This window comes from Erinaceus europaeus, chromosome 8 (assembly GCF_950295315.1).
Source record: "Erinaceus europaeus chromosome 8, mEriEur2.1, whole genome shotgun sequence".
NCBI lineage: Eukaryota > Metazoa > Chordata > Mammalia > Eulipotyphla > Erinaceidae > Erinaceus > Erinaceus europaeus.
This window is the reverse complement of record NC_080169.1, coordinates 10,114,239-10,140,675: the sequence shown is the minus strand read 5'-3', so window position 1 is coordinate 10,140,675 and position 26,437 is coordinate 10,114,239. Positions and strand designations below refer to the sequence as shown.

Here is a 26,437-nt window from a genome sequence, read left to right as displayed (position 1 = left end):
TCAAAATTGTTTGGGGGATGCAGAAGGTAGGAGTTCTGTTACTGCTTCTCTGCTGGACTTGGGAGTTGGTGGGTTGGTCCATACCCTCAATCTGTTTCTATCTCTCCCTAGGGGCAGGGCTCTGGAGAGGTGAGGTACCAGGACACATTGGTGAGGTCATCTGCCCAGGGAAGTCAGGATCAAATCACAGTAACATCTGCAGTTTGGTGTCTGGAAGGTGGCAGGTGAGACAAAATGGTCAATGAACAGGAACCAAAAAGTAGGAACAGAACAGATGAGATTAGGGATCTTAGGGGGATAGAAAATTAGGAAGTCCAATTTAGGCATATTTCAAGGGGCCCAAGACTATAGTATTTTTTGCTTGAGTTTGATAGTTAGGATGATAACATGATTTTCTTTATCGTAAATTCCTATGAGTTGTCACATATGTATCTACTACTATTCACTGTTTGCCTAATTTCCAAATGTAGTCTCTGGTTCAGAAACCTGATGGTTAATTGGACAATATTAGAATAACAAATCTGTGGATCCTATGTCAAATGTACTGAATCAGAAACTCAGGGGTTATTCTACATGACTCTCATTAATGTTTGAGTTTGAAAGTCGCTGCATGATAGTCAAAAGCTTTCCTCATTGTCAATAAAAACCCTGAATGCATAGAAACTGATCAGGTCTCAATGTTCTGGGATTTAGGATATGCACACTATCAGTCTCAGAATCTGAAGACCCCTCAGCTAAGTTTTGTACTGGCCCACATATTGTTCCTCTCCACTTTGATTTCTAGACTGGTCCATAACTTGATTTGGATCCTATAAACCATATACTGAAGAAAATGTCTTTATGGGAGAATGTTTCGTAAGAATAGGCCAGAGAAAAGATAAGGGCACCTGAATTTTCACACAAGGAGAGAAACAGAGAATCATGACAACTGATGAAGGTGGTAGTGGGAGTTATTTAGGAATACGGAAAGTGAAAGTGTTGTGCAGGAAACCTATCACAGGGAGATGAGTAGCTGTACCTATATGTTAACAACTGCTAACCCCTCAGTAAGATGATAACAAAAATAAAGAGAAAGGGAGAAAGGAAGGAAGGAAAGGAAGGAAGGAAGGAAGGAAGGAAGGAAGGAAGGAAGGAAGGAAGGAAGGGTGGTCTTGCAGGTGGTGCAATGGAAAGGAAGGAAGGAAAATGGAAAGTGGTCCTTAATTTCTAGTATGTAACAGTAGATTAATTTTTTTCCACCTGTCTCTGCTTTTCATAAAGATAAAGAGGACATGGCCAGAATTTGAAGGCATTGTGTTGAGTGAGACAAGCCAGGAAGAGAAACACCAATACCAATCACTTACATGTAGAACTTAAGAACAAAGAACAAGTTGAAACTTAGACTGGGTGTGGTGAATTGCACCAAAGCAAAGAACTCTGGGGAAAGAGGGGGAGAGGTGAAAGATGAAGAGACACAAGGACCTGCTGTGTCTCCTGGATACCAGTCAAGAAAAGATGAGATGTTGTGCCTATGTGTTAAACCGCTACCCCTCAATCCAGTTAATAAAATAAGAATAATGAATAAATATTTAATCCCCCAATTAAAAAATACTGCTTTTGCTTCCATTTATCATCACATCCTATGCCTAATAACAGTGAAGAATATTGGTTCACTTTCATCCTTTATGTGTTCGCAGTAGATACATGATATGATAAAATTTGAAATAAACTTTAACCCTAAGTACAAGAAAAAAAAAAAAAAAGAGAAAAGGAAGGAAGGAAGGAAGGAAGGAAGGAAGGGAGGAAGGAAGGAAGGAAGGAAGGGAGGAAGGAAGGGAGGGAGGAAGGAAGGAAGGAAGGAAGGAAGGAAGGAAGGAAGGAAGGGAGGAAGGAAGGAAGGAAGGAAGGGAGGGAGGGAGGGAGGGAAGAAGGAAGGAAGGAAGGAAGGAAGGGAGGGAGGAAGGAAGGAAGGGAGGAAGGGAGGGAGGGAAGGGAAGGAGGGAGGGAGTAAAATAGATCAAGTTTAAGGATATTAGTGTGTCTGTAGCAAAAAGTTAAATCTCTGGGACTTTTATTTCTTGTTTTTGATGCCTTCTCTTTCTGCCTTGACCCCAGTTCAGTAGCAGAATAACTGAGGCGGAGGCCAGAACACGGTGATAGCAGAAATACTGATGCTGACATCTTACAGACCAGCCTCCCCCTCCCCATTACCCTAACTCCACTCACACTGACAGAAAGCAGTAGTCTCTCTGCCTTTATTGTCTTCCAATATAGCCAAGTTACTTTGGTAGTTTTTCAAAACTGCTGCCGTGGTAAAAATTACCCAAAGGTGATGTTAAATCGGTTCTATAATATTTCTGGAAGGTACAACCCATACTTGAATAGATTAATCGCTTTTAACTTTTCAACTTAAAATGGTAATTTGAAGAGTATAATTTTTCAGGGGGCCAGGCAGTAGCACAGCAGGTTAAGTGCACATGGCGCAAAGCACAAAACAGGAATAAGGATCCCAGTTCGAGCCCCTGGTTTCCCTCTACTGATTCTATCTGCACTGACCATACCAATACACAAATTGGTTAATCTTCTTTTCCATAAATCTAGACTTTAAACATTTCAAAAAGAATCAGTTTTACAAGTGTACACACTAATTTCAACGGCCTACTGGATAGTGGGAAGTATCAGTGGAGGGATCATGTGTTTGACTCTCCAGTTCATCTGGGCAGGAAAGAGCTTTGTTCAGGAATTATAATTTTCCCAGCCTTGGAAAAGAGAAGCATTTCCCTGAATTGCAACAGCTGCATGTGGTGAGTAACAGAAACATTCGTAACCAGAACCACAGAAAGAGCCCAGCCCAATCAGATATTTTTATGAGAAGATATTGAATCCAAGTGATGGATTTTTCACCAGGTATTTATTTAATGGTTTATTTCACAAGGGGTGAAAAGCCTGGGTCAAATCCTGGGGAGCAAAGGTCCAGCTCCCAAGTATGACATCAATGTTTATCACTTCACTGCACAGGCAGATCAGGAACTTAATCTTTTGCTGTTGTTTTAACACTGATTCATAATAATATAAACTTTCAGTAGTATAGCTTCGCATTTATGTGTGTATTGTGAATGCAGGTAGTAGTCATCACACCAGCCATTACAGTTTCATTGACATGTTTATCAAAAACACTCTGCTCCCCCACCCCATCTTTCTCCTCTGTTCCCTCTTGTGACTGACGTAGTTTCCAGAATTAGTCAGTTTGGTTACACTTATTTTTTTTGTAAGTTGGTTGCAGTTATTTATATTCCACATCTGAATGAAACCATTGACTTCCTTACTTAAGTCACTTAGCATAACCATCTCAAATTCCTTCCATTTTTTTCCCAAAAAGGCATGATATCATTGTTTTTAATGGCTGAATATATACATACTTATGTAACCTAAATAAGTAATAAGTCTACCAAGACGATTCCTTTTCTCCTCCCATATATTAATGTTGCCATCTGTGAAAATAGCATATATCTTTGCAATCATTAACTAGAAAATTGCCTTCTATGTCCAAGACTTCACAATCCACTATAATATTGTTATTCCAATACTCCAAGATTCTAAAGAATTTTCCAGAAAATAAACTCAAATTCTAAGGGAAAAAAGTACATATGTAACAAATTCTGCTGTGATATACCTTATTGATATATCTGAGAGGACACATTTCCTTATTCCTCCCCACATTTACGTTCATATTTTCAGACTTTTATTTCCTTTGAGTTACTATCTCAGAATTTCTCTTTTTCAGACTAAGACTAGCCTGGAAATGATACAAAAATTTTTTCTCTTCTTTTTTAATAAACATTGAGATACTTTCGTAATAAACATTAGATGTGAGAGGGATTGATAGTGTTCAGAAAAGGTGAGACACATGTGAATCTACCATTTAAAGCTTGTTCTGATTTTTAACAAGCAGTTTTTAAAGACCAAGAGTTCACAAAGTAATTATGTATGTCTTTATGGTGACCCTACCATGAACTGCATGTTCTTTCTTAGAGTTGGAATGTTTCAAAGATGAACAGACTCTTAATCTGTAAAGGATTTTGCACACAGTAGGGGAAAGAGAGAGAGGGGGAGAGAGAGGGAGGCAGGAAGAGAGAGAGAGAGAAAGAGAAGGAGAGAGGGAGAAAAGAGGGAGAGAGAATTTCTCTTTTTTAATTTTTTATTATTTTTATTTATTTATTAGATACAGACAGCCAGAAATCGAGAGGGAAAGGGGTGATAGAGAGGGAGAGAGACAGAGAGACACCTGCAATACTGCTTCACCACTTGTGAAGCTTTCCTCCTGCAGATGGGGACGGGGGGTGGGGGATGGTGTTGAACTCAGTTCCTTGTGCATTGGAACATGTATGTTCAACCGGGTGTGCCACCACTTGGCCCCGGAGAGAGAATTTCAAAAGCTCCTTATCCTACCTTTTAGACTTGGGCATTGATCCAAGTTCAGGCACTTCTTGGTACTTGTGGAAAAGCTACCTTCCCCATTACAGCATAAAAACAAATCAACCTCGACATTTAGGCCAACCAGTGACTTCCAGGGAAAATATAATGCTCACCCTGCTCGAGCAAGAGGCGGACATGTATTTGGATATATCTGTAGATGACTCATGGTGAAGAATTTCTTGTGGTTGTAAGCATGCAACATTCTCATACCCTTCTAATTGCTGGGTTGACAGTTCAGCAAATGATATTATTTCATATATCTACCTCAAGGAAGCTACAGATGTCTACTCTGACTCTTGAGTTCTTCCATAGCAAGGATCTGACCTTATTTTCCTAATAGTCATAATGTTACACACTTCCTTCTTGTTAAATGCACTTGTGAATATATATCGACATGAATCTGAATATGAGGCAATCAATGAAGATAATATTCTCTCCAGTTGACTTTCAAGACACAGATAGGCAGGTGTGTTGAGAACTAATCTAATTTTAGAGAATTACTATGAATGATCTGCTAGTCCTAATGCTCTTACAATATAGTCCTAATGTTCTTACAATAAGTTGCTTTATTTTGATGCATGACACTTAAGCTTGAAAAGATCCCTTTAAATTTTCTGGGCCATACAGATTACAAGAACACATTTGCACTTTGCTTTTTTTCCTCTGGGGCATCAATGGTTTCTTAACTTTCTCAAAAGGAACATATTCCATGACTATCTCACAAAGAGAAACCATGCTTTCATCTAATAAAATATACACACAGATTTCAAAAATCAATTCTAGATGATGAATGGTAAATTCTTTTATTCTCTTTCTATTACTTATGAAGGAAAAAGGCAACAAAATACAGACAACAGTGATATATATATACATATATATGTATGTATGCATATACATACATATATATTGTTTTACCAGAGCACTACTCAGCTATGACTTATGGTAGTGTGGGGGGCTGAACCTGGGACTTTAGGGTGTCAGGCATGAGTATCTCTTTGAATAACCATTATGTTATATACTCTTGCCCTTCTTTTTTTCTTTTTTGGAATGTCATCACTTCATGTCATGTTGTCAGGGTCAAAGACGAGATCCATGTCTGACTTAGAATCTGGAGGTGACTTCCCTGGAAACACAGCACTGTAGACCCCAGCAAAATCCCTCCTATTGGGGCAGAGTCATTTTATTAACAAGGTTCACAAAATATCAGAAACTTGAGATCTCAAGGGTAGGTTCAGGCAGAAAAAAGAACAAATCATGGGGTAAGTTATTAAATGGCTTAAACAAGGTAAGGAATGGTAATTGGGTCTAAAAAATGTAGATTTAAATGCAGCATGTGAATGACTGCTGTAGAGCAGTAAGTCCTTGAATCTCCTCTCCTCTATCACAGGTTAAGACTTCTGCATCTTTTCTGTTGCTATCCAAGAGCTGTTGTTCATTAATTCATGGTTGAGAAATATGCAAATAGCTTACTAGAGACAGAATCTTTCAGGTACAGATTAAATATTAAGCCTGAAGTTATGAACATCCCCAACAACTCTGGACCAACTTTTTTAGATAGAAAGACAATGACAAAGACACCGAAGCACCAAAACTTCTCTCAGCACGGTAGGAGTCAGGACTGTGCCTGGGTCATGCCCATGACAAAGAAAAAATTCTATCGAAATGAGCTTCTCACCTAGTCTATGTACAGTATTTCCCAAAGCTGAAAGGCACTTATATCACAATTGTAAAATTAAATCATTCGGTCTGTAAGTATAGCCATGGTGAAATAGTTAACAAATGATGCTTCAAAAAAAAAAAAACTATGTAAAAAATAATATGCCACAGAAAAATTCACCAGAGCACACCTAGAGTTTCCTAGAAGAGAAAACACAAGTAGAACCTGAACTGGAATTGGCGTATTGCACCAAAGTAAAAGACTCTGGGGGTGGGTGGGTGGTGGGGAGAATACAGGTCTAAAAAGGATGACAGAGGACCTAGTGGGGGTTGTATTGTGATGTGGAAAACTGGGGAATGTTATGCATGTACAAACTATTGTATTTACTGTCGAATGTAAAACATTAATTCCCCAATAAAGAAATTTAAAAAAATAAAATTATAAAAATTATATAAAAAAATAGAATTGCCTAGAAAGCACATGTCCTGTATATATCGGTACAATTGTGGATGGTTGTCAGTGGGCAGGTGAATGAGTAGATTTCCAAGCTAAAAATACAGTGCTTTCAAGATCCAGTGCTCAGCAGTCATCATTGTTTTGCATGGTTTTGTTTTTATTTTATTTGTTTAAAGCCTCTCATGAGCATTGTTTAGCCTTTCTTTTAAATTTATTTTCCTTTTTGCTGCCCTTGTTTAATTGTTGTTGTAGTTATTAATGTCGTCGTTGTTAGATAGGACAGAGAGATGGAGAGAGGAGGGGAAGACAGAGATGAGGAGAGAAGGATAGACACCCGCAGTCCTGCTTCACCGCTTTTGAAGTGACTCCCCTGCAGGTGGGGAGATGCGGGCTCCAACCGCTATCCTTAAGCCACATGCCCTTAACCCACTGCGTGACCGCCTGACTCCCTTTACCTATCATTTTGCAGGACTGTATTTTCTGCCGCCAAACAAATGTCTTTTATGAGGGAAACAGAATGATTTGGAGTTCAGGAAACAAAAGAAAGAACATATGCCACCAGCAATGTATAGCTCCATGAAGGCAGGAATTAGGCTTCTTTCTAGGGCTCTATTTTCTTCCCAGTGACCGATGCAATTGCCTGGCATATAGCTGATGCTCAGAGACTTCTGTGTTGTGAGTGGATGGATAAATGAAGACAGAAGAAAGAACTTATGCCACTACGGGTGGGTTTGCCCCACACTGCTCTCCTCTCTGGTGGTATAGATTAAGTCCTTCATTTCAATAACATATTAGTGGTAAGGAGTGATTTCAGCTGAGGAAATCTGCAATGCATTTTAGGAGTGTTTCCAGAGAAACCATGCAACTATTACAATTCTCTAAACTCTAGTAAAACGTAGTCAGGCAGAGACTCAATCCATTACTCTGGCGTTGAAAAGAAAAGGAGGAATTGTTGTGCGTAAGGCTAAATTATCTTGTTTGAATGATTTGATTTCCTTGAAATACAGGGTCACATATGGCCAATTTAATTCTTTCTACTCGTAAAGAAGTCCAGATCAAAACAACTGAATGGAACCCAACTTTCACAGTTCTCTTCCCTTAAGGTCTGACTCAGAAGTTTAGAGGCATCAGTGACTGATGACTTTATGACAAGCTCCAGTCTTGGCATAATGGGTTCCCTCAGTTAGTTTTAAGGTCCTTTCATTTTGCGAATAACAGCTCTGTTGTCAGCAGCATTCAATGACATCACAGTCATAAAACTCACCAACAGCAACAAGATTGTCTTGGTGTCGAAGTGGGAATTCCACAGCAGCCAACACACCATCCTGTGTTCTTTGTTCAAGTTCAGTGGCCATTTTGACTAGCATGCTCATTTGTCACTGCTGCTTCTAGCTAAGAAACATGGTTTGGCCCTGACAGTTTTGCCTCCATCCTTCTTCTTCTTTGCTCTGGCTGTCGGGATCATTAACTGTGGCAGTCATACCTATGGGGGTCCTTTGATGAGTGTCCAAGAAAAGTAAACATGCCATTTCACCACCAGAAATGTGTCCCTTTATATAGTGAAGGTATTTCTGGTTTGGGGAAACTCGGCTTAAAATCTCAAGACTTCAGGAAAGGGCTGATCAGTTGTCGGTGACAGAAGGAATGTATGCTAACATCACATACTTGGTTCCTTCAGCAGTTGCCAATTGTGTCCAACTTCCTGTGCCCAACTCCACCCTGGGCTAAGTGTTCAGAGCCTGTACCCACATCTGTGGGGCTCTCTTCTACATCCAGGTGCAAACTCTTGATCACAGGCAGTGTCTGTAGGAATAAGAATCTGCAATAGAGTAGAGGCATACACAAATTTAGTTTTCCACCAGCTGTGCTGGACCAAGAAAGGAAATTTGTTCAGTCACCTTCCACTTGCCTCAAATGTTATTAAAAGTCATCAAAAGGAGAAAGAAATGTAACTTAGCTGCGGTCATTATGGAGACAGAATGTTGCTGTACACATCTGCAGAAAAGAACTACACTATTGTAGTATACTGTCTCCCTAGCTAAGAAAGCAGTCGTGAAAATGGCTTTAGCAGGAGGTAAATATAGGAAGTTAACCTCAACAACCAGCAGCACCACTTCCCAGATTTTTGTGACCAAAGGAGTTTTCACAGAGGATGTTTTGCACCTCTGCTGTCACAGAATGAATCTCCCAAACATTATTCTGTGCCGAGTTCCGTTTTCACTCAGTCTCATCAGTATCTTGGAAAACAAAACATCCAACCCGGATCCAATAATTTTATGTTCTCAGATAAGCTAAAGCACTCCTTGAGGCCTCTTCTTTCTGAGTCAACGTATGCTCCAAAGTTCAGCAGTGCAGTCGAGCCGTTCAATTTCCCTGTTCTAGGGGCATTATTTCCTTCTTATTAAACAGCTGAGTTCCTATATATTATCTTCAAAATCTGTGCCTCGGTCTCTAATGAATTTGGACCAGTCATTCTCCATTTCCTCAAATAAAGTAGGCCAAGAACTTTCCTTCCTTCACAGAAGTATTGTGGCTTTTAGTTGCTCGTCTGTGGGTTCCTGATGTTCTGTTCGAGCCACCACTGAGAGCAACCTCTGGTTCCGATGTCTGCTTGACATTGTTGTCAAGGGGATGTGGCTTCCGTAGCTGCTCTGGGGTTTCCTTCCAAGGGTCAGTCTCTTTCACTGTGTGTTTGAGTATGTGAATATCCCACGGACAGTTGGTCTCACCAACCCTTCTTGAGAGCCATAATTACAGCTCTTCTGAGCTAGTTCAATAATAGGCCCTCCCACTCCTTCCGAAAATCACTTAATTACCACCTGTACCTCTCTGTGATTCCTCCTAGAGAAAGCTTCTTATCAGCAGGATCAGCAAGCAATTTCTCAGGGTGGGTTCTGTGGAGCATGATCTTTAGAATATTAATAATGTTACAGGCCATACATATATCTTGCATACAGAACACACACACACATACACACACACACACACACACACACACACGCATGCACACACACACACATCTCTGGGAGGGTAGGGGCACAGAACTTTGTTGGTGGGTGTGATATGGAATTATGCCCTACAATCTCGTAAACCATTATTAACCACAGATAGTTTGGATGGGAAAAACATACATACACACAAACTCAATCAATGCCACATACATAGTAGTGAAGCAAATATGGGGGGTGGGGAATCAACTTGTAACCAACCAGAGCCTTAACATGTTAATGTCTATTGTAAATCGTCACAAATAAGGTTAGGGATGCAGTATTTTCCCAGTTATTCAAAGAGAACTACTTCTTTGTGGAAAAAAACACACACACACACCTGAAATGGGTAGATTTTCCTTGAAGTACAATTAAAAAATTTTTTGATAAGAATAATATGAAAGATCACTACAATTCTTAGTAAAGTGATAGTAGCAGTTACTTTTAGTTATGTTGAAAGTGTAACTATAAAGGAGCCAGGTGGTAGCACAAAAGGTTAAGCACACATGATGCAAAGCACAAGGATCTGAGTTCAAGCCCCAGGCTCCCCACTTGCAGGAGGATGGAGGTTGCTTCACAAGCGGTGAAGCAGGTCTACAGGTGTTTATCTTTCTTTCTCCCTCTCTGTCTTCCCCAACTCTCTCAATTTATCTCTGTCCAACAACAACAACAATAACAATAATAACAAAAATGGAAAAAAATGGCCTCCAGGAACAGTGGATTCGTAGTGCAGGCACCAAGCCCCAGTGATAACCCTGGAAGCAAAAAAGAAGAAAAACCTTTGGTGGTGGGAATGGTGTTTATGTACACTCCTAGCAAAATGTAGACATATAAATCAGTAGTTAATTAATATGAGAGGGGGAAATCAATTGTATGTCTCAAAGTTTCTCAAAAGACAAACTGAGGGAGTCCGGCGGTAGCGCAGCGGGTTAAGCGCAGGTGGCGCTAAGCACAAGGACCAGCGGAAGGATCCCAGTTCGAGCCCCCGGCTCCCCACCTGCAGGAGAGTCTCTTCACAGGCGGTGAAGCAGGTCTGCAGGTGTCTATCTTTCTCTCCCCCTCTCTGTCTTCCCCTCCTCTCTCCATTTCTCTCTGTCCTATCCAACAACAATGACATCAATAATAACTACAACAATAAAAAAACAACAACAAGGGCAACAAAAAGAATAAATAAATAAATAAAATTAAAAAAAAAAAAAAGACAAACTGAATCTTTTTAATATATAGGCTATGTATTTGATATGCGGACTCTCTCAAAAGCCTAGACCAAGTAGATTAGAAGCATCCAATAGCACAGCTATATACAAGATACTGGGTACTGTACAGCAAACCATAACAAAGGGACTTTTCAAAGTTAAGCCAATTAACAAATAATGTGATGATAATATTAACTATCGATTGTCTTTTTGAACCCTAAGACAGCAGGAACCTCACATCTTCACTATACAGCCCCTACTTCCCCCAGTCCTGGAACCCTTGGATAGGGCCCACTTTCCCGTATGCATCTCCCAATCCAAACCAAATAATATTGCATCCGCCGATCACAACCTAACCAAAGCAACGATTGCCACCTCAACATGCTTCACCTCAGACTGTATCCAGAGACTTCACGTGTGGAACGACAACCCTTCAACTTCATTACTCGGGTGAGACCTTTCCTTTTATAGTACACTCTAATTTCATCTCAGGTAGTTCACTTTCTAACAAAGTCCCATAATCTAGATATACACCAGTTTCTGTGGGAGAGAGCTTATGTGCACACGTATCCATAAACTACTGCAAAATATATACCTGAAAGCAGAAGTACACTAGAGTTTGCAGTGAGTACCTCCCTAACACTTCCTCTCCACTATTCCAAGCTTGGGATCCATGATTGCTCAACAAATTGTTTGGCTTCATATGTTAACTCTCTTTTCAATCACCAGGTTCCAGATGCCACCAGGATGCTGGCTAGGCTTCCCTGGATTGAAGACCCCACCAATGTGTCCTGGAGCTCAGCTTCCCCAGAGACACACCTTACTAGGGAAAGAGAGAGGCAGACTGGGAGTATGGAACAGCCAGTCAATGCCCATGTTCAGCGGGGAAGCAATTACAGAAGCCAGACCTTCTACCTTCTGCAACCCTCAACAACCCTGGGTCCATGCTCCCAGAGGGCTAGAGAATGGGAAAGCTACCATGGGAGGGGATGGGTTATGGGGATTGGATGGTGGGAATTGTGTGGAGTTGTACCCCTCCTACCTTATGTTTTTGTTCACTAATCCTTTCTTAAATAAAAAATTTAAAAAAAAAAGAAGAAAAAAAAAAGTAACCATATTAAGCACACTAGGACAGTGGTTGACAAGCTATAATTCACAAGTGCCTATTTTAATATAGGTCTCTTGGTAGAAATGTTTCATATATTTAAAAGATTGCAAAAACATAGCAAGAAAAAGCACAGCTAATAAAAAATAATATGCAACTGAGACCATAGAAGGCCCACAAATCCCCTACCAGAAAAGATTGCATAGTTAATAACAATTTGTGCTTAATTTTTAATTTGGCTTTAAACAATCATGGTATTTAGATTTGAACTAATTAAGAAAAATTAAAAGTACAGATTCCTAATTACATTAGCTATATTACAAGTTACATTGGCTAAGAAATTATCACGTTGAGAAATGCAGAGGGAAAACATTATCCTCATTACATAAAGTTCTATTGCATTGTGCTGGTCTAGATAGAAATTTCTATTAAGGTGTAGGGTTTCATTTTTTGAAGTTATTTCTACACCAAAGTATTTTGTTCCTCTGTTTAAGGAATTTAATTGATGTGTGGTGTGGACAATGTAAGCCTTAGAAAAATGAAAGCCCTCATTGGTTCCTGATGGATTTTTCAGCTGAGTAAAATTTATGATCTAAAGTTTTGTGGTCTGGGAGATGGTACAGTGGATAAGATGAGGTCCTGAGTTCAAAACCTGGCAGCACATGTAACAAAGTGATATCTGGCTCTTCCTCTCTCCTCCTCCTCCTCCTATCCCTCTCATTAATAAGTAAATAAAATATTTAAAATATTTTTTTAAATTAAGTTTTCACATGTACCATGGTCTGCCTTAAGTTCCAGAAACTATATCTGTAACTGTCTTCATGGACTTCCAGATTCACATAGGCACCTGAGACAAGATAGCAGTGAACAGAAAGCTTTCTTCTGTTCATTACTGCATGGGGTCCAATCTTGAGCTATTTTTTGACTCCGACCCCTTTCTACCAGCCTTCCTGTGCCTGTTTCTTGAGCTTCTCTTCCTTCCCCCTTTCCCAAATAAAATGCAGTTCTTCTCACCTTATTATTCAGAAGAAATTAGGTTCTCACCTCTTCACTAGCTTTGGGCCTATATATACATACATCTGAATACATAAATATACTCTGGTAAACAAAATGTCATCTGCTAAATTAACTTGAAAGAATTGGAAAAACCCTGGAAATCTTCTTTCCACTCTTTCCCACCAATATTTATGAGTCGACAGAAACCGTATAAGCAATTGGGTCCATGTATATAATCTCACTCATATGAAGGTTAAGTGCAGAGTAACACAGGTAGACCAATTGTGCCATCTCAGGTATGTCTCAGTTTTATCAAGTTCTACTCAGCGAAGTTAGGCAAGAAAAAGAAAATTCACTGAAGTTGCAAAGATATAACTAAAATTATCTTTGTTCACAGATAATATCACCTTATGTAGAAAAAAAGTGAACACACACACACACACTGCCATCATCACCATTAACAACAACTCTGAGGGCTTTTGTTTAGTGTCTAGAGACCAGTTTTCAATAAGTGTATGCGGAGGCTTTGCAGTACCAACAAAGAATTCTTGTACACAGGTAGAGTGTTCAAGAACTCAGTTCAGCTCTGCTCCGTTCTGATTTTGTCTGCTCAGAGGCACCATCAGACGGCACAATTTAAAGGTTCTGTCTTTCAAGACTGCCCCCTCCACTTCAGAAGATGGTCACAAGTTCAGGTTGTTATCTGTGCTTCTGTTTGACTGACCATAGATCAGAGGTTGCCAAAACATTTTCCTCAAGTTTGATTAATTTTCTAAAGCTGCTCACACAAGTCACACAAGTAAACACATTTACGCAGTAGACAATAGATTAATTACAAAGGGCATTATTCATGAGCTCCCAGGTGGAAGACATAAACAGGGAAAGGTAGGGAAGAGACATTGTGAGCTTCCATGTTCTCGCCAGGGGCGCCAGTTACCCCTGACTTCCAACCTGGAAGTTGTCTAATAGCATTTCCTTTTGAGCCTTTGTGGAGACGTCATTACGAGTTTGGGTTTGGTTTATTACACCACAGGTCCTTTGGCAATTGATCTAATATTCAGTTCCTCTCTCCTCCAGGAGGTTTGGGAGAGGGCATTAAACTACCCTCATTTCATGTAAGTTTCTCTGCCAACCAGTCCCTAACGTTAGCTGCTTTCCAAAATCACCTTGTTAATATAACACAAGACACATTTATCACTCTCCACACTCAGGAAATCCCAAGACTGGGAGCTATGATTCAGGAGGTATGGATGAAAACCAAATATAAATGGAAAATATACTTTGGTCATCTGAATAATCAAATAATACCACTGAGCTAATAAATACAATGAAAGAGTAAGGATACAAAATCAGTATCTAAAAATCAGTTGTACTTCTATACACAAGAAATTAATAAACCAAAAAGAAAATTATAGAGGCAGATGCATTCATACTAATACCAATGGGGATAAATAGTACAGTGGTTATGCAAAGATACTCTCATATCTGAGGCTCCAAAGTCTCAGGTTCAATCCCCTGTACCACTATAAGCCAGAGCTGAGCAATACTACTATAAAAAAAATTACAATAATACCAAAATGAATTAAGGTGAAAATACTAAAAAATAAATAGCTGAAAAAATATCAAAGACAAAAAGGGAAATTTATCCTGAGTTAATGAATTATAAGACAGTATTGTTAAGATGTCAATACTGACCAAAATGATATTCAGAGTCAGTGAAATTCCTATCAAACATCCAGTGACTTCTTTTTACAGAGATAAAAATTTAGTCAACAGTTTGTTCTGCTTTATATCTTAACTTTTTTTCAGCTACCAGTTCCAGATGCTAGCATGATGCCAACCAGACTTCCCTGGACAGAGAACCCCACCATGTGTCCTGGAGCCCTGCTTCCCCAGAGCCCTGCCCCACTAGGGAAAGAGAGAGGCAGGCTGGGAGTATGGATCGACCTGTCAATGCCCATGTTCAGCGGGGAAGCAATTACAGAAGCCAGACCTTCCACCTTCTGCATCCCATAATGACCCTGGGTCCATATGCCCAGAGGGATAAAGAATAGGAAAGCTACAAGGGAGGGGATGGGATACAGAGTTCTGGTGGTGGGAATTGTGTGGAATTGTACCCCTCTTATCTTATGGTCTGGTCCGTGCTTCCATTTTATAAATAAAATTTTTTAAAAAAAAAAATCGCTATCTGGAAATTTTTGTGTAGTCTCAAGGAACCCAAAAAAGCAGTGTGAACAAAAAAAGTAGAACAAATCTGAAGAAACAACTGATCTTACAAAATCTTACTACAAAGCTATAGAAAATTGAAAAGTCTAGTATTGGCATAAAGAAAGAGTTAACATGATAGGGATATTTCCCATTAGTTACACACAGGATTTGCATGCAGGATTTGCATGCAAGAAGTATCAGTTTAGACTCTACCAATGGTCAAAGCTATCCAGTGCTCTGGGATAATTAAACAAAGAAAGAAAAGTAAGTAAGTAAATAAATCAGAAAAATATTTTTAAAACTTACATAAAGACCAATGGAATAGAATAGAGACCTCAGAAATAAACCTTTGTATATATAGTGACATGCTATTTAACAAGAGTACTGGGATTCAAAGCCATTCATTCTAGAAAGAACAGTCTTTTCAGTATACAATGCTGGGATGGATCATTTAAAAAAAATTAAAACTTTTCCTAATACTATTTATAAAAATGATCTCAAAGGATGAATATGAAGTGATCTTCCTCATGGTCAGAAGTTGAGAAATAAGAATAGAAAGGTGAGACACGAAATAGAATTTAGACTGGACTTGGTGTATTGCACCCAAGTAAGGACTTGGGGCAGGCGAGGCAGGGCTCAGGTCCCGATGCCTGATGGTGGAGAGGGTCTAGGTTTGGGTCGAGAATGTCTTGCATAAAATTAAGAAATTTTACACATGTACCAATGACTGTATGTACTGTAAATAATTCATCCCCCCCCCAATAAAAAATATGTCAAAGTAGAAAAAAAATAGTGGGGTCCTAAAACCATACAACTCTCAGAAGAAAACATAGGGTAGTTTTTTTTTTCCTTTTTCTACATTTCTATTAGTGAATTAATGATGGTTTACAAGATTATATGAATAGCAGGTTATAGTCCCACACTGCACCCACCACTAAGTGAAAGTGTCTGTGTGCCTCCCACCCCCACTGGAGCCCTTACTTCTCTAAGCATAATCCACCACCATTTCTATCCTTTTTATCCTAAAAGATATAGTATCATCTTTGCAGTTACAGAGAATATTTCATTGACCATAGATCCCATACTAATTTGATGCAGTCATCTGTTGATGGGCCTTTGTGTTGTTTCCACTCCTTGGCTATTGTGAATAATGCAGCTATGAACATAGAGATGCATAAGTTCCTATGAATTAGTGTTTGCATATCCTTTGGATGAATGCCTAAGAATGGTACTGCCTCCCCAAAGCCCTGCCCCAATAGGGAAAGAGAGAGGCAGGCTGGGAGTATGGATCGACCAGTCAACCCCATGTTCAGTGGGGAAGCAATTACAGAAGCCAGACCTTCCACCTTCTGCATCCCACAATGACCCTGGGTCCATACTCCCAGAGGGATAAAGAATAGGAGAGCTGTCAGGGGAGGGGATGGGATACGGAGTTCTGGTGGTGGGAATTGTGTGGAGTCGTACCCCTCTTATCCTATGGTTTTGTCAATGTTTCCTTTTTTATAAATAAAATTAAATTAAAAATAAATTTTAAAGAATGGTATTTCTGGATCATTTTTTATTCAGTTAAGGACTCTGCATACTGTTTTCCATAGGGACTGTGGCAGTTCGCACTCCCATCAACAATGTAACAAGAGTTGCTTTTTTTCCACAAACTTGCCAATACTTGTCCCCTCCTGTTTTGTTATGTGAACCATTCTCACAGGTGTTAGGTGGAATCTCAATGTGCTATTTGATTTCTCCAGTGATAAATGAAGGGAAGTATTTTCCATGTCTCTCGGCCATGTGTATTTCTTCTTTAGTAGACAGAAGTTTTATGATATTGGATCTAGTGGTGATTTTTTTTTTCTGGTATCACAAGTAGCACCAACAAAGGACAAGTTAAATTTCATGAAAATCTTAAGTTACATGGATTGTGAGTGAGATGGCAGACCAAAGAATGGGAGAAGTTATTTGCAAATCATATACTTGAAAATGGTAATATCCAGGCTATATAGAAAACTTCTCAAAACTAACAACAAAACCTACTCAATATTGGACAGAGGACTGGAATAAATAATTTTAGGAGAATACAGACAAATGACAAACACATGAAAAGATGCTTGACATAACACATTACTAGTGAAAGGCAAAATCGAGTCTCCTGTGAGGTAACACCTCATGGTCACTAGGATGGCTACTTTAAAACAAAACAAAGGAAAAAGAACAGAAATGTGGAGAAACTGGAATCTTTGTGCACTGTTGATATCAAAGTAAAATGTTATAGCCACGATGGGAAACCGTATGGTGGCTCTCAAAAAAAATTAAGAATATAGTATAGTCATTGATTCTATTCTAATAACAGTATAATCATTGATTCTATTGAATCCAAGTAGCCTTAAAGGGTTACTGGATAAGTCAGTCTTAAAATGTGAGAAATTCTGATAGATGCAGCAATGTGGATGAACTGTAAGGACATTATGCCAAGTGAAATAAACCCGTCACAGAAAGATAAATTTTGCACGATACAGGAGGAAAAGTAGTCAAAGTCAATAGAGACAGTTAAATTGTGATAACCACAGTCAGACTGGAGACTGAATGGGAAGTTAATGATTAACAATCACAGAGTCTGACTTTTAGAACATGAAAAGAGGTTTACTGATAAATGGTAATGATGGTTACAAAACACCATGAAGAAGTAAATCTCACGGAACCATATGCTTAAAAATGGTTCACATCATACATTTTATCACAGTAAAAATTATCTTACAAGTTCCAATGATTCCTTATTGCCATCAAACTAATTTCCCAAATGTTTGAGTACAGAGTTTTCCTAGCACTGTTCCAAATTCTCCTTTTCAGGTTCATGTTTCACCACACCTACTCCCACACTCAACCTTGCAAATCTTGTCCACATTCACTACAAAATACTCAAACTCACGGAGGACTTGGCTATATTTCTGCAGTCACTTACAGGTCCCCAGAGGTGCACACCTGGTAATGTGCAGCACACAGTATGTACTTCAACTGGGCTGTCCCTCTGTCTTTGAGTCACTTACATAACAAAACAGTTACTGGAAGTTAAATCTGCTTTCATTCCTGGTAACTATCAAATATCGAACTGCAATGAGAAAATATTTATTTCTTGTTTGTTTGTTTGTCTTTTCTCTTACCACTTCCTCCAGAAAGACTAAAGTATAAGAGTACTTATGCCAAATAATCTACAATCTTTTTTTTAAGGGGATTTCTTTCTCTTGTTAGGAAAGAAATAACCCAACACAAAGGGTTAAGTAGACATAGGAATCATCAGTGAATTATGGAAATTTACTAGAAAAAGAAAGATTTTAAAAGGGGGGGGGAAGGGTTGGAATTCAGGGTAAGCTATTTAATGGTGCAATTTAAATTCAAGGACAAACTTTTTAAAGATCCAGTAGAGAAAACACACCCTGCCTGCAAGGGGGGGGGGGGGTTAGGTCCCAGTAACTTATATCACAGGAAGAAAAAGGAAAGCTGGTGGGTCAAGAGCTTTGGGCCTTATGGCTGCCTTTAGTGCCTCCCAGCTGCTGATTGTCACTAACCAGATGGTATTCACACTGTCCATTCTCCTTTGTAATTGGCTCAGATGGTCCTGGTAAAGTTGGGTGGGTTTCTAGAATCTTCTCTCATGGTTGGGCTAGTGCTCAGGTAATCTTGGCTTCAGGTATTCATCTCTTCTGATGTAAATCCCAAGATCTGGAGTAATGTCTCCTTTTACTGTCTCTCTAATACTTAGACCCTGTTAAGACTGGGAAACTAAATGATTCCATTATTTGTAAGATCTGGGAATGTGATGCCTCCAGTTCTGTTCTTTCTTCTCAAGATGGTTTTGGCAATTCTAGGTCTTTTCTGGTTCCCGATAAACATTTGTAGCATTTCTATTCTCCTAAAAAATGTGGTTGGGATCTTGATGAGGATAGCATTAATTTGTATATAGCTCTGGGTAGTATATTCATTTTGATGATGTTAATTCTTGCAACCCATGAGCATGGAATATCTTTCCACTTCTTTGTGTCTTTTTCAATTCCCTTGAGTCGTGACTCATAATTTTCAGTATACAAGTCTTTCACTTCTTTGGTTAGGTTTATTCCTAGATATTTTATTGTTTTGTTGCTATAGTAAAAGGAAATGATTTCTAGCCAACCTAATACAGTAGTTCATGCATGCAAGGTTGGTTTAATCAATCAACGTATATCAATCAACATGATCCACCACATCAATATATGCAAGACCAAAAACCACACGGTCATATCAATTGATGCAGAGAAAGCCTTTGACAAAATACAACATCCCTTTATGATCAAAACACTACAGAAAATGGGAATAGGTGGAAAATTCCTGAAGATAGTGGAGTCTATATATAGCAAACCTACAGCCAACATCATACTCAATGGTGAAAAACTGGAAGCATTTCCCCTCAGATCAGGTACTAGACAGGGCTGCCCACTATTACCATTACTATTCAACATAGTGTTGGAAGTTCTTGCCATAGCAATCAGGCAGGAGCAAGGAATTAAAGGCATACAGATTGGAAGAGAAGAAGTCAAACTCTCCCTATCTGCAGATGACATGGTAGTACACATAGAAAAACCTAAGGAATCCAGCAAGAAGCTTTCGGAAATCATCAGGCAACACAGTAAGGTGTCAGGCTACAAAATTAACATTCAAAAGTCAGTGGCATTCCTCTATGCAAACACTAAGTTAGAAGAAGTTGAAATCTAGAAAGCAATTCCTTTTACTATAGCAACAAAATCATAAAGTATCAAGGAATAAACCTAACCAAAGAAGTGAAAGATTTGTATACTGAAAATTATGAGTCACTACTCAAGGAAATTGAAAAAGACACAAAGGCAAGCATAAACCTATGGGACTACATCCAATTAAAAAGCTTCTGCACAGTAAAAGAAACCACCACCCAAACCAAAAGACCCCTCACAGAATGGGAGAAGGTCTTTATATGCCATACATCAGGCAAGAGTTTAATAACCAAAATATATATAAAGAGCTTGCCAAACTCAACAAGAAAACAAATAACCCCACCCAAAAATGGGGAGAGGACATAGAATATTCACCACAGAAGAGATCCAAAAGGCCGAGAAACACATGAAAAAATGCTCCCAAGTCTCTGATTGTCAGAGAAATGCAAATCAAGACAACAATGAGATATCACTTCACTCCTGTGAGAATGTCATACATCAGAGAAGGTGACAGCAGCAAATGCTGGAGAAGTTGTGGGGTCAAAGGAGCCCTCCTGCACTGCTGGTGGGAATGTAAATTGGTCCAACCTCTGTGGAGAACAGTCTGGAGAACTCTCAGAAGGCTAGAAATGGACCTACCCTATGATCCTGCAATTTCTCTCCTTGGGGTATATCCTAAGGAACCCAACACACCCATCCAAAAAGGTCTGTGTACACATATGTTCTTGGCAGCACAATTTGTACAAAATCAGGAAGCAACCCAGGTATCCAACAACAGGTGACTGGCTGAGCAAGTTGTGGTCTATATACACAGTGGAATACTACTCAGCTATAAAAAAAAATGGTGAATTTACCATTTTCAGCCTATATTGGATGGAGCTTGAAGAAACCATGTTAAGTGAAATAAGTCAGAAACGGATGAATATGGGATGATCTCACTCTCAGGCAGAAGTTGAAAAACAAGATCAGAAGAGAAAACACAAGTAGAACCTGAACTGGAATTGGCGTATTGCACCAAAGTAAAAGACTCTGGGGTTGGTGGGGGGGGAAGAATACAGGTCCAAGAAAGATGACAGAGGACCTAGTAGGGGTTGTATTGTTATATAGAAAACTGAGAATGTTATGCATGTAAAATCTATTGTATTTACTGTCAATTGTAAAACATTAATTCCCCAATAAAGAAGTTAAAAAAAAAAAAAAAAAGACTAGGCAGGGCCTGTAAATCCCTCAGTTAGTTACCAGGTTTCAGTTACACATGTACAAGTTCCAGGAGGAGGGGCAAAGGCAGGCACCATGAGCTGTGCTCAAGAAAGCAGGGAACTGAGTGTAGGAAAAGAGAATGCCTGACTTCTGCTTAAATCAGTTACTATGTACCCACAATTCTTTGTGGCTTTGAGAAAGTGTGCACTATGCTCTGTGACTGATGCCAGCCATTTGCTAATTATGTTCATCAGCCATATGCTAATCACATCCTTAAATCCTATTCACAACATAACTGTTTCTCTACACCTCTGTGTTTGAGAATGAAAGGTAAAGAAGAACTAAAGAGGTGCTTTGCTTTTTTTTTTTTTCTCCATTAGAGCACTGTTCAATTTTGGCTTAAGGTGCTGCAGGGGATTGAATCTGGGACTTTGGAGCCTCAGGCTTGAGAATCTCTTTGCATAACCATTGTGCTATCTACTCCCCCCTCCCCCCCCCCCCCCAGCTGTGCTGTGCTCTTAAAGTGAGTAATTGATGATCATGCTTTGGCTCACTAAGCAGTAAATTCTCAAGCATGAATAATGTTCAACCATAAGCAGAATTTTTTTTTTTTTTAAGTCTTGGCATGGGAGATAACATAATGGTTATGCAAAGAGACTCTCATGCCTGAGGTTTTAAAGTCCCAGGTTCAATTCCCTGTACCACAAGAAGTCAGAGCTGAGCAGTGCTCTGGTAAAAATAAAATAAATTTTAGGGGGGTCCAGCGGTAGTGCAGTGGGTTAAGTGCAAGTGGTGCAAAGTGCAAGGACAGTCATAGGATACCCCCGTCTCCCCACCTGCAGGGGAGTCGCTTCATAAGCGGTGAAGCAGGTCTGCAGGTGTCTATCTTTCTCTCCCCCTCTCTGTCTTCCCCTCCTCTCTTGATTTCTCTCTGTCCTGTCCAACAACAAACGACATCAGCAGCAACAATGGCGACCACAACAGGGCTGCAACAACAAGGGCAACAAAAGGGGCGGGGTGGCCTCGAGGAGCAGTGGATTTGTGGTGTGGGCACTGAGCCCCAGCAATAACCCTGGAGGCAAAAAAAAAAAAAAAAAGATAAAAAATAAATAAATAAAATTAAATAATTTTTTAAAAAGCAGATAAACTTACGGGGCCAGGTGATGGTGCATCTGATTAAATGTACATGCTACAATGCATAAGGACCTGGGTTCAAACCCCTAGTGCCCAACTGCAGGGGGAAAGCTTTGCAAGTGGTGAAGTGTTACAGATGCCTCTCCATGTCTCTCTTTCTCTATCACCCCCCCTACCCTCTTGATTTCTCTCTGTCTCTATCCAATAAATAAATAAAGATAACTAAAAAAAATAAATAAGAAATAGAAACACTTGAAAAAAGGATACTATTCGGAGAAATGAATGTTTTTCAAAAGCCTATTGTTTGTTGCTGTTTGCTTTTCTCGGAGCTCAACTCAGCTTTGGCTTATGACTGTGCAGGGGATAGACTCTGAGACCTCAGAGCTTCAGGCATAGAAGGGTTTTTGTTTATTTGTTTGTTTTTGCATAACAATTATATTCTCCGCAGCCCTAAATCTATTTTAAAGTTCAACAAAGCATGAAAATACATTGCATTCATGAAACAAGAACTGAGCACTGTAAGGAGACAGAGGTTACTAGAATCCCCAAGGAGATATTTCAGCTTCAGAAAAGACATCAACAGCAGGGGCTGGGTGGTGGTGATCCTGGTTGAATGCACATGTTACAGTTCACAAGGACCCAGGGTTCAACCCCAGGAGGGCTTCACAAGCGGTGAAGCAAGACTGTGGGTGTCTCTCTTTCTCTCTCTGCCCTCTCAATTTCTCTCTGTCTCAATATAATAAATTTAAAAAATATATTTGCCAAAAAAAAAAAAAAAAAGAAAGAAAGAAAGGCATCAAGGATAGTCAATGGATGTCAGAAACAGAACGCAGAGCACTAGTGGGGACTAGAAAAAAAGGAAACCAGTTATTAGTAACTCTAACCTCACCCCCTTCTAAAATCCTTGCAAGTGCTTCCCACTTAACCTACCACATTTGGAAGCTGAAAGGAAGAAATTGACAAAAGTGTACAAAAATCAACCACTAAGGGCAAAAGCAGGCTAGAAAAACATGGAACATGGACCCATAGAGGGAACTTGATCTGTCCTACATATGCTTCCCAAAACCAAAAACAGAGCTAATCAAAAACCAACAAGAAATGAAATCCAAGAAACATACTTTCCAGATCAAGAAAAAAGTGAAGGAAATTCCCAAGAGAATGGTGAAAGGAGTCCAAAATTCCCACAAGGTGGTAGACACAGGAAACAGTCATCACATTTTCAGCAGGCCAGAGGTTTCTAAAAGAGAGATGTCTCCAAGAAGATGTGCATTCGATGGTCTCTTTTTGTTATGTTTTACTTTTTATTAGAGATTTAATATTAATTTGCAAGACTGTAGGGTGTACAACTGTAATAGGGGCGTGATTCCAGAATCTTATTTGTTTGTAGGCATCTTAGTTAATTTAAAGAGAATTGGGATGTGTTAAAAGATGTCGCAGGAATCCAGAAAAGATAATTACAAGGAACCTGTCTGGGAGAGGCAAAAAAAAAAAAAAAGTATTGCTGGGACCAGGTGATGGCACACTTGGCTGATTGCACATGATACAATGCATAAGGACCCAGGTTCGAGCCCTTGGTCCCCACCTGCATGGGGGAAGCTTTGTGAGTGGTAAAGCAGTGTTGCCGGTGTTTCTCTGTCTCTCTCCCACTCTATCATCCCCATTCCCTCTCCATTTCTGGTCGTCTCTATCTAATTAGTAAATAAAGATAATAAACTTTTTTAAAGTATTGCTTAATCATGTTATCTCAAAGTTTTACAGGGAACAAAGCCAACAGATGCTGTAGTCATTTCTCATAGAAGGACCTCTTCTAGCCAGTATGGGAACAGAACCCCTCCCAGCAGGACAGAAATTCTCATGGTAAGACCAAGGTCCCCTCCACCCATGGGCAACATGACACTGATACAGTTATAACAGGGCTATAATTCCACACTGTTCTGTATCCCCTTCTCCCCCACTGTGTTATTCCTTAGATGCCCTGAGTCCGAGTATCAGAGTAGGGGTCTTTTTGGCACATGGGACTGTCAACTTTTTAGGTTTGAATAGGATATGATCAGATCTGCTTTTCTTTTCTTTCTTTTTTTAAATTTCTTTATTGGGTAATTAGTGCTTTACATTCAACAGTAAATACAATAGTTTGTACATGCATAACATTTCCCAGTTTTTCATGTAACAATACAACCCCCACTAGGTCCTCTGTCATCCTTTTTGGATCTGTATTCTCCCCACCCACCCACCCACCCCAGAGTCTTTTACTTTGGTGCAATATACAGATATGCTTTTCTTAAACAGCCCTCCCTACCTTAAAAAGAAAGAGATGAAGGGAGAGGGAGAGGGGGGAAGGGGAGGGGAAGGGAGAGAGAGAAAGATGATTACTGGGGGCTGGATGGTAGCTCAGCGGGTGAAGCAAACATAGTGTGAAGTGCAGACCTGCATAAGGATCCCGGTTCAAGTCCCTGGCTCCCCACCTGCAGGAGAGTCGCTTCACAAGCAGTGAAGCAGGTCTGCAGGTGTCTGTCTTTCTCTCCCCCTCTCTGTCTTCCCCTCCGTTCTCGATTTCTCTCTGTCCTATCCAACAGCAATAACAATAACAACAACAGCAACAACAAGGGCAACAAAAATGGAAAAAAATGGCCTCCAGGAACAGTGGATTCGTAGTGCAGGCACCAAGCCCCAGTGATAACCTTAGAGGCAAGAAAAAAAGGTGATTGCTGACTTCAGAGAATAGAGATATTTGAAAAACAAAAGGAATAAATCACGATGTACTACATAAACAAGTGTAAACTGATTTAAAAAATCATGAAGAAATAACTTTTTGTAGAGATTAATTTGATTTGATGTTTTAGTTGTTTAGTGGTCATTTAAAGAGTACAGCATACAGACAAAAATTTATATTCTCAATATTTGTGTCACTTAAAAACAAAAATATGTAAATTAAAACTACTTTTAAAAATACAAAGAGAATTTTCTATCATTGACAAACTAACATAATGGGGCAAGACTTAATATCAATATTGATAAGTGCAAAAGGTAAAATACAAAGAGTCTGAAGAATATATTTTATAGTGGTCAGGAGGTGGTGCAGTGGATAAAGCACTGGACTCTCAAGCATGAGGTCCAGAGTTCGGTCCCTGGCAGCACATGTACCAGAATGATGTCTGGTTCTTTCTCTCTCTCTCTCTCTCTTTTCTCCTATCTTTCTCATTAATTAATAATAAAATATTTTTTAAAAAATATTTTTAAAAGAATGTATTTTATAGACTTGAGGAAATTATAAACATTAAAATAGAGCAATAAGCAACTGAGCACATAAATTGCATTATCCAAATGTCCAATAAATATGCTTATCTTCTGTTATACATCATACAAATTTTAGCATTTATTGAAATAAATTACACTAATATCAAGGAAATCTGAATTTGATATCCAGATCACAAATTTGAATAGAAACATAATTAATTTATAAACTAAACCATCCCTTAAACTAATACAAATCTTTTTATGGCAACTTTTAAATTTGTTTAGAACTAATGGACAAGTAAAAGTAGAGATAATATTGTAAAAAGTCCAGGCTATTGGACTTATAATACAGCATGTTAAAATTTGTACAATAAGTCTATAACATTTATTTATTTTTACTTTAATATTAATTTACAAAATTATGAGATGGCAGGGGTCTAATTCCACATTGTTCCCACCACCAGAGCTCTGTGTCCCCATTCCCGTCATTGAAAACTGCAGTAATTCTCCCAAGGTCACAGATATGGGTTGACTATTACTTCTATAACTATCTATGTTTATATAGATTTGCCCATTTTTCTATGCTCCTGCCTTCTCTTAGTCACATCCACACCTATTACTACTTCTGAGCGTCCATTTATTTTTCCTTTTCTTGCTCCAGGTCCTGATGGAACCAAAGGAGTGAGTACAAGAGGGGGGAGTTCTGACTTCTGTAGCTGTTTCTCCAATGAATATGGGCATTGGTAGGTCAATCCATACCCCCACTCACATAACGGTTCTTAAGGTTATTTATTTAGTCAAAAGCAGAATTAAAAATAATGGTGGTCTGGGAGGTGGCCCAGTGGATAAAGCACTGGACTCTCAAGCATGAGATTGTCAGTTCAATCCCTGGCAGCACATGTACCAGAGTGATGTCTGGTTCTTTCTCTCTCCTCTATCTTTCTAAATAGTAAATAAATAAAATCTTTAAAAAAGATTTATTTAAAAAAAAAAAAGAAAAGAAATAATGGATAATGAAATCAACCAGCTAAATCTCTAGCCACAGAAACTGTATAAAGGATTACAACTCATTTTTTTAAATTTATAAAATGGAA

General features: G+C 39.2%; 1 long non-coding RNA gene across 1 annotated transcript; it reads left to right on the top strand.

The window, feature by feature from the left end:
• Positions 1-17,975: 17,975 nt before the first annotated feature.
• LOC132539861 (uncharacterized) lies at positions 17,976-26,228 on the top strand. The gene is made up of 3 exons (XR_009551127.1): positions 17,976-18,053; positions 23,857-23,963; positions 26,005-26,228. It is a non-coding gene; the product is annotated as an uncharacterized LOC132539861 (long non-coding RNA).
• Positions 26,229-26,437: the final 209 nt, after the last annotated feature.